The sequence below is a fragment of the Oncorhynchus kisutch genome, linkage group LG10 (assembly GCF_002021735.2).
Source record: "Oncorhynchus kisutch isolate 150728-3 linkage group LG10, Okis_V2, whole genome shotgun sequence".
In the NCBI taxonomy this organism is placed as follows: domain Eukaryota; kingdom Metazoa; phylum Chordata; class Actinopteri; order Salmoniformes; family Salmonidae; genus Oncorhynchus; species Oncorhynchus kisutch.
Window position 1 is genome coordinate 61,542,242 of NC_034183.2, and position 9,428 is coordinate 61,551,669.

General features: G+C 44.4%; 1 long non-coding RNA gene across 1 annotated transcript in view; it reads right to left on the reverse strand.

Moving 5' to 3' along the window:
* The window catches only part of LOC116375908 (uncharacterized), a 22,215-nt gene extending 13,090 nt beyond the window's left edge, over positions 1-9,125 (reverse strand). Inside the window, exon 1 of the long non-coding RNA XR_004211320.1 lies at positions 8,728-9,125. This is a non-coding gene — a long non-coding RNA (uncharacterized LOC116375908). The remainder of the gene's footprint in view (positions 1-8,727) is intronic.
* Between the last annotated feature and the right edge of the window lie 303 nt (positions 9,126-9,428).

The window sequence follows — 9,428 nt, forward strand, 5'->3', positions numbered from 1 at the left end:
AGAGAGAGATGAGAGGAGAGAGCGAGAGAGAGAGAGAGAGAGAGAGGAGACGAGAGGAGAGAGGAGAGAGAGAGAGAGAGAGAAACACTGTAGGAGCAGTCTAGTTTTGGGTGAGAATGTGAGATCTAGACACAGAAATAGGGACAACCCCATCCAATCAGGTTATTTTCTTTTCTATCAGGTGGTTTACTCTCAGGAGAAGAACCATACTCTACAAGAGAGTGAGAATCAGTTACTTTATCAATAATGTTCTACCAACACTTTCTGTACAAGTGCATTGACGGAAGTACATTGCATCATTCATCTAACAGTTTGAGGTTATTACGGATTTTAATTTGAGCCAGTTTGGAAAATAATCCTGCTGCAACAGGAAATGTGTTTTATAATTCATATTTTTTTTGTAAGGTTTGACACATTTTTCATTAGGTCAAATCAAGTCTGAAATGTTAAAGTATAGGTATTTTTAAACCTGGAATACACTAGACGTTAGGGAAAAGTCCTGCAACAACAGGTTGATCAAATTAAGATACGGAATCTGTATAAATGTTTATCATCCACATTAATGCAGCACACCTTGTAAACTGTTACGACCTGATTGCTAATATTTCCATTGTGCCACTGTGGTGGCCTCTCAGTCTAGATGCAGTGTAAATCAATAACATGATACTGGTCTGATTCCAACCACCCACAGGATACTGGGCTTATTTTCAGATTGGTTGGTCTGGTTCCTCATGTGAAAGAGATGTGTTGGACTACAGCAGTTAGTGATAAGAGCTCTAATGTGACCCAGCCTCTTCTCTCCCTCGTCCCCTGTGGTCTGACACACCTGAGGTCAATAAGGAGAACATGGGCATCACAGAGGGATTTCACCTTGAGATGAGTAACTCTTCTGCCTTAGTGGAAAGATCCCATTTCCGTCTGCCTCTGTGTGAGGCCCTCCTAACTGTCACAATGGCATTAGTGGTTATTAATCACCAGCTTGGCTGTTTGTTAAGACAAAAAGGATGAGGTGGGTGGGTGGGAGGACAGGTCATCAAGCATGTATGATGACCTGGCTTAGAGAGTGACCATGGAATATAAAAAAAGAAAAGGTTTTACAACACTTCCTTTCAAAGTATTATCATTAGCCCCTTGGACATGGAATGTAAGCAGAAATGTGTAGTGTTCCACCCGTGTAGGATAAGCTTTGAGGTGTAAGATGGGATGATTGGAGGTGGCTTTTTGAGTTCAAGATACTGATGCTCAACACTATAATACACACGCCACTGTTTTTATCACAGATGAACTTCATATGGTGTCACCCTGAGGTCCGAGAGATGTCATACACTTTAAACGGATACTGGTCATTTGCAACAGACTTGCTTTTTTTCTCAAAGGAGATTTATTGTTGTCTGGTCACAGACCTTAGCAGGTGAGGACTGTGTTTGTTTTTTGAGTGAAACAAGGAACAAAGGGAAATAACCCAAGTTAACAGGAAGTTATAACACCTTTGCTTCCATGTTAAAGTTCAGCAACGTTGGTATTTCCTGTAGATATCACATACTGTACCATAAACAAAGTACAATATAAGCTTACTGGATTCGCTCAAGTACATTAAATACAAACACATATGGTTTGAAGCCATAAAGCTCATTATTGAATGAATGGAATGGCATGGTTGGCAAAGACACTGACCACTTCATATGACTAACACCATCTGACTCTTCCTTCCTCTCAACTCCTTTATGGAAATATTGTGTCTGAGTGGAATGTTTTTAGCCTCCTGCTATGTATCGTTAAGCCATTTCCCCTTGCTAATTCAGACACATCTGAATGGTGAGGTCACAGCTTCCTTGCCTTGTGGTTTGGGAGGCGATTGTGCAACGTTTCTCACTGACGTACAACTTGTACTTAATGACTCGGATTGCTCAAAACTCCTGGCCTCCAGTGTGTACGTGTCTGGCTGGAAGTCTCTTGTAGAAGCACATTCAAATTGCTAGTATCACAGGATGCATCACCTTTACACCCCAAACAGACAGAGACATGACAATATATTTGTGATTTAAATGAATTCACACAGTTTAGAAGACTCAGCAACAGGTTTGGGCTGAAAGCACTGCAAGCGTGTAACCTCCTGGGCATCCTGCCACAGCTGCTGTTCCAGAACCTGTCTGGTAAATTCACTATGACTGGAAGAGGCTCTGACCAGGATAGGCTGAGAGAAAATGAGTCTGGATGGATGACCTTTGACAGGTGGAGAAATACAATGACAGGAAGAGGAAAAAATACAATGACATTGTGTGGGAAAGTCCTCACACTGTAGGCCAATGGCCATATTTCTCATTTGAGGCTTTGCATTCTGATTTCATCAGACACAGATGCAATACAGTTATTATATATATCTGATATGGTTGTGTGATCGTTAGATTAACTATTATATGTATCAATGAATTGTATTTTCTGATTCCAAGCATTCCTTGTTCTCTCTTTTGCTCTCTCTGTGTGTTCAAACTAAGTGTGTGGGTGGGGTTGGATAGATTCACACATGTTTTTCCAGGCACAGGATCAAAGTCAGTCAGGTGGCCTGACTCTAGCTAGCTCGGGGGGGTTATATGTCATTTTTAAGCAAATAGAGAATGGAAAGAAGAACCAGGGGAACTCACAGGTCCCTTTCATGTTGGTCCACCAAACAGTTACCAGACTGCACACTCATGAATAACATTTTAGCAACGAGTCATGTCAACTAGAGTCTCAGGCTTTTTCTGGACACTACAAATTATATACAGTACACACACACACAGACAGAGAGAACAAAAATATAAAAGCAAGATGCAGGAATTTCAAAGATTTTACTGAGTTACAGGAAATCACTTAATTTAAATATATTCATTAGGCCCTAATCTATGGATTTCACATGACAGGAATACAGTTATGCGTGGAGCAGAAAACCAGTCAATATCTGGTGTGACCACCATTTGCCTCATGCAGTGCGACACATCTCCCTTGCGTAGAGTTGATCAGGCTGTTGAGTGTGGCCTGTGGAATGTTCTCCCACTCCACTTCAATGGCTGTGTGAAGTTTCTGGATATTGACAGAAACTGGAACACGCTGTCATATACGCCCACCCAGAGCATCCCAAACATGTTCAATGGGTGATATGTCTGGTGAGTATGCAGGCCATGGAAGAAATGGGACATTTTCAGCTTCCAGGGATTGTGTACAGATCCTTGCGACATGGGGCTGTGCATTATCAAGCTGAAACATTAGGTTTTTGCACGACAATGGGCCTCGGGATCTCGTCATGATATCTCTGTGCATTAAAATTGCTATGGATAAAAAGCAATTGTGTTTGTAGCTTATGCCTTGACATCAGAAAACCACTCAACCACATGACGCCATCTGCCCGGTACAGTTGAAACTGGGATTCATCCCTAAAGAGCACACTTCTCCAGCATGCCAGTGGTCATCGAAGGTGAGTGTCAGAGTCTCGGTGATGTGGTTAAGGCGGAGTCAGGCGCAGGACACAGAGATGAGTAATAATAGTATCTTTACTCAAAAATAATCTTCCAACAAGGAGAACAAAAATCCAGAATCACATAAACGAGACAACTGACAACAATAAATATGCACAAAACCATGATGGCTCCAGAGGGTTAAATAGGGAAATAATTCAAACTTAATGGGAACCCGGTGTGTACAATACAGACAAAACAAATGGAAAAATAAATTGCGTGAACAAGGAGAGGCACCAACTTCGGCGGAAGTCGTGACAGTGAGCCTTTGCCCACTGAGGTTGGTTACAACACCAAACTGCAGTCAGGTCAAGACTCTGAGGACGATGAGTACGCAGATGAGCATCCCTGAGACGGTTTCTGACGGTTTGTGCAGAAATTCTTCAGTTGTGCATTTGAGAGAAATAAGCTTTTTGTGTATGGAACATTTCTGTGATTTTTTATTTCAGCCCATGAAACATAGGACCAACACTTTACATGTTGTGTTTATGAATTTGTTCAGTGTACATACATATATACATATACTGTGTATTTATGCAGTCCAATCTGTCAATGCACATAGATAACACTTCTGATAAAATCCAGTATTTAAAACAGTGACAGAATCTGATTATATGACGTTCCATATGCAATCACTTCATGCCAAGAGAGCGAGAGAAGTGAAAGGGATGGTGGGAGAGAGTGAGAGGAGGACTGGGGGTGTAAGAGGAGAAGGCAGGAGGCGAGAGAGCAGGGTTGCCAGGGCTCTAAAGCCGGTCTGTAATGGCTTGCGTCAGTCAAGCTATTCTCAGGCATAGATGCACGCAGGTACATGAGCACATGGGCATGAACACACACACACCTGCGCATGGGGGAAATATCCTTGTCAAAATCTAATTAGATTCCACCACCACTGTGGTCTTTTTTCCTCCCTCCATTTTTACCAGTCTTTTTTCCCTCCTTCCTTACCTAACATCTCTCCCACGCCACTCTACAGACCCTCGGGCTGTTGCCCTGGCAACAGCTGCTTCCTGTTTGTCTGTCTGGCTTTCCACAGGGGAGGGAGTGGACATTGATCATTAATGACCATAGATAGGCCATGGGCAGGGGAAAGGCCTGGGGTATAGCATTAACTCCTCCAACCTGTAATGTAACATGTCCACTATCTCCCTTTAGGGTTTTAAACTTAGTCTGTTATTCCTTAAACTACCCTGGGTCACATATTTCATTACCATAGTGGGCATTAGCTGCTGTCTTTTTATTGGGCCATCTGATGAAGCCAGTTAATGAGGGCTGTGATCCCGGACCTCTGTAAACACGGTTAATATGAGTTCTACTGACCTGTGAACACCACTGCTCTCTTTGCCTGATTACTGTGAAGAAGGTCAATCAAGCCAGCCATGCATAATGAGGCCTCAGAGCTAAGAGCAAATGCAATTTATCTAATTACCTCCACTGGTTCCCTTTACGTTATGTTTAAAAACACTACAAGATTGATAATAACGCCATACTTTATGAAGCTTGATGTACTTATACTATGCTGTACTCAAGAGACAGTATTTCAGTCAGGGTCGTAGTCCATTCCATATAAATCTGAACCAATTAATATGAATTAATTCCCTTCATCAAAAGATAACGGAATACATCTAATAAATCCTCATGGTACATTATGGGGATTTTTTCACTCATGAATTGACTGGAGCTGGAGTGAAATTTACTTTAACTCCTCTTGTCTCTGCAATTTAAAACAGACTTCAACAGGAACTAACTACAGTAAATTGTTGCACTACCATCAAAGCAGTGTTGCTGACAAGACTGCTTTAGAACAAGGCAAGCTTCTATGGGTTTGCATCTTCCTGACAGCTGGTGCGCTCTTAAAGTGGCAGCACACGGCAAAGGCTCCGTGCAGGATTTTCTCCACACTACAATGTCAAACCTGTCTTGTCACCACTTGAGAGTAAATTCCATGCTTTGTGATTGGAGGATGTCAAGTCAAAAAGATAAATGTACTTTAGCTGCAGATGAAAGAGCTTTGAAGTAATTGTCTCTGCAGTGAAAATCCAAAAATGACACCCGCTGTATTTGATTAAGCTTACCAGGCGCAGTTCAAGACTTCAACCCTCATAACAGTGTTTGATAAATGCTTGGAATGACATCAAAACACTTCTCCCAAGGATTTTGTATCAAAAGAAGCCAGTCAGTTAAAATCCCAGTGTTTGGTGACAGGAGGTGTGTAACCATTCCTTGACCAAACAATAGTTTCTTGAGAAATGTCTCAAATTCATAACACGAGGGGAACGGCGTATGTAGGACAAGTATCCAATTTCATCCCTGTTCGTTTTTTTCTCCCTCACAAACTACCAGAAGATAAAAAAAGAGTAGAAAAAGGGAGATAAAAAGAGGGAGACTTCAAAGTGGGAGAAGATTTCCTTTTAACAGAGTTCCCCAAAGACCACATCAAACAAGGGAAACCGAATGGGGGGAGGGAAAGTGTATGTGAGGGGGCTGGCATCATAACATTGCACAACCTTGCAGAGCTGCATCTAGGCTACACTAGTCCCTGCCGAGCAAGCAGACGAATAGAGCTTGACAATTCTGATAAAGCGTTTAGTGTGTGTCTTTTCTTTCTTGTTCTGGGAGGCCTCTCAAACACCCAGAGTGCACTTCACCACAGCGGCTGCCAAGGAGACGATCAGAGGGTGGCCTTGCAGCCCACACACACGCTCACGCACACTCACCTACCCCATTAGGGCTCCATTGTACGCACATGCACACACACTCACACACACAAGCAGCACACACACACTTCAAACCAATGCTCTCTTATCTTGTTTACAACAGTGATGGTATTGATCGTTGCACACAGATATTTACAACACATTCTATTTCAAGGGTTCAGTACACGCCCACACACTCTGTCCCACTGAAGCACACACATACACCCCCCCCCCCCCCTCAAACCAAACACACACACACACCCCTCAAACCAAACACACACACACACTACTCCTCACACCAAACACACACACACCAACCCTCAAACCAAAACACACACCACCCTTCACATCAAACACACACACACCAACCTTCACACCATCTCTCACACCAGACACACACACACACACACACCACCCCTCACACCAGACACACCACCCCTCAAACCAAACACACACACCACCCCTCTCAAACACACACATACACACCACCCCTCACAACAAACACACACACACACCACCCTTCACACCAACACACCACCCCTCACACCAGACACACACACACACACACACCACCCCTCACATCAAACACACACACACCAACCCTCACACCAACACACCACCCTCACACCATCTCTCACACCAGACACACACACACACACACACCATCCCTCACATCAGACACACATACACACTACCCCTCAAACCAAACACACACACACACCACCCCTCTCAAACACACACACACACCACCCCTCACATCAAACACACACACACCACCCTTCACACCAACACACCATCTCTCACACCAGACACACACCACCCCTCTCAAACACACACACACACACACACCACCCCTCACATCAAACACACACACACCACCCTTCACACCAACACACCATCTCTCACACCAGACACACACACACACACACCACTCCTCACACCAGACACACACACACACCACTCCTCACACCAGACACACACACCAAACACACACCCACCCTCAAACCAAACACACACACACCACCTCTCACATCAAACACACCAACCCTCACACCAACACACCACCCTTCACACCATCTCTCACACCAGACACACACACACACACACCACCCCTCACACCAGACACACATACACACTACCCCTCAAACCAAACACACACACCACCCCTCTCAAACACACACACACACCACCCCTCACATCAAACACACACACACACACACCACCCTTCACACCAACACACCATCTCTCACACCACCCCTCTCAAACACACACACACCACCCTTCACACCAACACACCATCTCTCACACCAGACACACACACACACCACCCCTCACACCAGACACACACACACACACATCACCCCTCACACCAGACACACACACCAAACACACCCCCCCTCAAACCAAACACACACACACACACCACCTCTCATATCAAACACACCAACCCTCACACCAACACACCACCCTTCACACCATCTCTCACACCAGACACACACACACACACCACCCCTCACACACAAACACCACTCCTCACACCAGACACACACACCCTCCTCACACCAAACACACACCACTCCTCACACCACACACACACCACACCTGACATCAAACACACACTATGTAAAAACAACACCTTTTCCTCCTCCCCCCACTTTTTTCTACTGCTACTTACAGCTATTTAGCCCACATGTACATTACATGTAGTTAGATAATTATAAATACAGTATATTCCTAATTTCCTCTTTCTCCAAGTGCTGGATTTTCACCCACCGCAGCCAATCTTGACATTTCATGGAAACCCACTAATATCGTCCATGGCCAATACCATAGAATCAGCTCCAATACAAAGACCCATTGTTGAACAGAACCTGACTTCTGACCTATATTCACCAAGGCTACCAGGGAGATTCAGGCATGGGGTTCTCAGTCTGGTTCTGTGACAATGGCAATGAAAAAAGGCCATTCAAATTAAACAGGTCTGAATAGAATACCATTCCAACCCACAGTCAGCCTGTCTGACCCTGTGTCTGCTGTCCTTCCTTCTGGTTCGGTGTCTCCTTGCCCTCTGGCAGACTGCCCATTGCCCCCCCCAACCTCTCTCTCTGACTATATATCTGCCCCTGGGGCTTTTCAGACTTCCTGGTTTCTGGTTATTGTGATGCATCTCTTCCTTTCTAAGCTATCACAGCATCACCTCGTGTGAATCAAATCAAATCAAATCAAATTTATTTATATAGCCCTTCGTACATCAGCTGATATCTCAAAGTGCTGTACAGAAACCCAACCTAAAACCCCAAACAGCAAGCAATGCAGGTGGAGAAGCACGGTGGCTAGGAAAAACTCCCTAGAAAGGCCAATACCTAGGAAGAAACCTAGGTATCACAACCAGAAAGAAGCAGGCTAAAGCCCTCCCAAACCTGGTTAAATACCTTCCAGGAAAATCTGCTTTGCACTTTCTTGATTACGTTTTCTAGATTACCCACACATTCACAGATACACAATATACATTTCCGTGTGTCGCTGTTGGCCACATTTACCTGTTGCTGGGATGGCAGGGCGAACTGGACCCAGATCAGTGTTTCAAGGAGTCCAAGTGCAGGTGCAGGTTGTAAAAGAGAGAGGGCGAGAGGGAGGGAGAAGGAGAGAGAGTAGAAGAAAGAAAGGGGCAGAGAGGGATAGAGAACGGGAGGGAGGGAGGAGAGAGTGAGTCCTGTCATTAGAGTGAACTCTGAGTGGGCCGATTACACTCAGGTGCTCGTTAGGGCTCGTTAAGAGGGAGCCGTCTGATGTGGCCTGACAGGACAGATGCTCTACGCAATCTGAGCCTCACGTCTGGAACACAGAAAGACAGGCACGACAGCGCACTGTCCTACAGGGACAAAACTCCCCTATGAGCTTGATGAGCTGATTGGGGGCGGCAGGTAGCCTCGTGGTTAGAGCGTTGGACTAGTAACCGAAAAGGTGGTGGATTGAATCCCCGACCTGGCAATGTTAAAATCTGTTGTTCTGCCCCTGAACAAGGCAGTTAACCCATTGTTCCTAGGCTGTCATTGTAAATAATAATTTCTTCTGACTTGCCTAGTTAAATGAAATAAATACCCTCATATCAACACTTCATACTCTCATGTGGCTTAATAACACTCTCACCTGAATACTTGAAGATTTCTAAAATTGCATGTATAAATTCATAAAGATCACTTCTTGATATTTAGTTTGAGGTCTGAAATCTTCCGAAATG